The sequence below is a fragment of the Myodes glareolus genome, chromosome 6, assembly GCF_982192425.1.
Source record: "Myodes glareolus chromosome 6, mMyoGla1.1, whole genome shotgun sequence".
Classification (NCBI taxonomy): Eukaryota; Metazoa; Chordata; class Mammalia; order Rodentia; family Cricetidae; genus Myodes; species Myodes glareolus.
Genome location: NC_142031.1, coordinates 38,770,757 through 38,773,561, shown reverse-complemented (window position 1 = coordinate 38,773,561; position 2,805 = coordinate 38,770,757). Strand labels below are relative to the sequence as shown.

Genomic DNA, 2,805 nt, shown 5'->3' with positions numbered 1-2,805 from the left:
CTGGAGTACTCCGAGTGCGCACCACCACTGCCTGGCCCAATCATAGGTTTCTCCACTGATGCAGTAAGCAGGGTCAAGCTGAATTAAAAAGTATAACAACAGGTTTATTTGAGCAAAACAACTCCTAGATGGGTTCTCTGGTCCTAGACATTGAGGCTGGAGAAGCTGAACCCACAAACAACAGCAGGGAGATTTTATAGGTTGTAGGTGTGGCGTGATGTTATGTCTGCTGCAACCTGGGTTTAGGCCCAAGTGTGGTCAAAAGCTGAGCACTTTAGATGGGGGCTTGGGCAACTTCAGGGACGGAGCTGCAGTAGCGGACAAGTTTGCAGAACTGACTTTTTGGTGCCTTTCCTTTGTTTGGAGACTCTTTGAGTGGGTGGGGTTTGGAAAGAGACAGGAATGAAGCTTTCCAGATCACACGGGGGGGGGGGGCAAGCAGAGGTTCCAATTGAACAATCAGTGTGTGTGTGTGTGTGTGTGTGTGTGTGTGTGTGTGTGTGTATAAAGTGTGTAGGCCAGAGGCCAACTTTACGTATCTTCTTCAATGTCTCTCCACATTATTTTTATTTCCTCCCCCCTCCCAAGACAGCTAACAACCCTGGCTGTCCAGGAACTTGCTTTGAAGACCAGCATTTTGGTTGGACTGGACAGTCAATGATTCCTGCTATAAAGGTAAATATTTTGCATTGGTTTGGATCTTTGTTTATTGATACAAATTTAAGGTCAACTTTATTATATGTATATTTATGATGGGTGTGGTCGATCGATAAGTTAGAATTAATGCGACCAGTTTAATACAAAAGATTTAATAATTGGGGAAAGGAAACTTACATAACCAAGGATCCAACGAACACTAGGAGTGCGGAGAGAACAAAGAGAGAGAGGTGAGCACACCTGGATGCTTTTATCCTTTTTTCTTGGCCTCAGGGGGCCACACTCTAAACCGAATGTGATTGGATGAGCTTCCCCATCATATTTCTGTTCTTGATTAAAGTATTGTGATTGTGCATTAAAAATGTAATGTATAATTAAGAAATACAGGTTAATAGATAGTCATCTATAATAGTCAAGCTTGTAGTCATGTTAGCTAGGTTTTATATATATACATATATATATGTATATATATAGACATATTTCAGTTAGACAGATAATCTTCAAATCTTTCAAAGACCTACAGAATATGGCATTTAAAACTCTTTAAGAACTTAGGACTTTTCATGACAGTGAGACACATCTGCTCCTGGCAGCACCAATCTATGTTAAGAGGATGATGGGCATAGAAGAGGGTCCTCATGGAGTTTATTAGCCATTTGGACAAGAAACTGCTCTTGCCTGGACTGCTTGACTGGACTTGCAGGAACCACAGAAAAATGACTGATGAAACTGCCTAAAGAAGGTGAGACAGTTCTTTAGGTTTCTGCTTCACAAAAAGAGTCTACTAGACATTCTACAGTCTGCAGAAGAAAATGACTGACAAACTGCCAATATAGGTGGAACTGTCTTTGAAATTTACTACTTCATGGAAAAGTCTGCTGGATACTATGGGCCTGTAGGCTAAAGATGGGTACCCCAACATTACAGAAGAACTTTTGGTGACTGTCCAGGCAGTGAGATGTCGCTGTCAATTCTAGAGTTTTGGAAGATGCTAACAATTCACTTCCTGTTAACTTAGGTAATATATTCTTCTGGAGTCTTTGATGGAGTTGAAGAATAGATAGTTATAATTATAGTTTCCTTAATTATGATAAAGGATAAAGTAGATACAAATATCAAAACTAAATTATTGCTTGATAGCTGCTTTTTGTATATGTAATTTTACTATGTTAAAGTTAAAACCTTTTTTTATTTGAACAGAAAAGGGAAAATGATGTGGGAAGTCCTGTATATGTGTTGCTTTTATTGGTTAATGAATAAAGATACTGCTTTGGCCTGTGATAGGGCAGCATAGAGCTAGACAGAAAAACTAAACTGAATGCTGGGAGAAAGAAGGCAAAGTCAAGGAGAAGCCATGTAGCTGCCAGAGGAAAAAGAAGTGAGCTGTCAGGTAGAATCTTGCCAGTAGGCCATGAGCCTCATGGTAAAATATAAAATAATAGAAATGGGTTAATTTAATATATAAGAGCTAGCTAACAATACACTTAAGTGATTGGCCAAGCAGTGATTTAAATAACATCATTTCTGTGTGATTATTTCGAGTTAGGGCAGTCGGGAAACAAATGAGCAGCCTCCCCCAACAGATTCCCTTGTCTCTACCTCCTCCATTACTGAGCTTACCTGCTGCTAGGCCCATAGAAGCCCAACCCTCATTTGTTTTCTCATCTTATATTGTTGGTTGTGAGCCTAGCCTTGAATGGCTGAGCCATCTCTCCAGCCCTTGTTTTCTCATCTAACATAACTTTTATTTTGGAAAGTATCTTTACTCACTGATACATCCTACCTCCTCCAAACTTTTTTGTTTGTTTTCTCTGCGTAACACCTCTGGCTGTCCTGGAACTCACTCTGTAGACCAGGCTGGCCTAGAACTCACAGAGATCTACCTGCCTCTGCCTCTTGAGTGCTGGAATTAAAGGTGTAAGCCACCAATACCTGGCTACCACCCCAAACTTATTTACTGTTTATTTACTTTTGAGATAGTGTCTTATGTGTAGCTCTGGCTGACCTGGAACTCACTTTGTAGATGAGGCTGGCCTCAAACTCTGCCTGTCTCTGTTTCTTGAATGCTGGGGTTTCTGAATGCCACCAAGACAGGTCCTTTGCTAGAGTGATCTATTTTTGTGTATGTGATTGTTCATCTATGCTTGA

At 40.5% G+C, this 2,805-nt stretch overlaps 1 long non-coding RNA gene across 1 annotated transcript; it reads left to right on the top strand.

Annotated features, from left to right (window-relative positions):
• The first annotated feature begins 490 nt into the window (after positions 1 to 490).
• On the top strand, positions 491 to 2,173 carry LOC125388536 (uncharacterized). Its single transcript, XR_007228264.3, has 2 exons — positions 491 to 675; positions 1,228 to 2,173. It is a non-coding gene; the product is annotated as an uncharacterized LOC125388536 (long non-coding RNA).
• Positions 2,174 to 2,805: the final 632 nt, after the last annotated feature.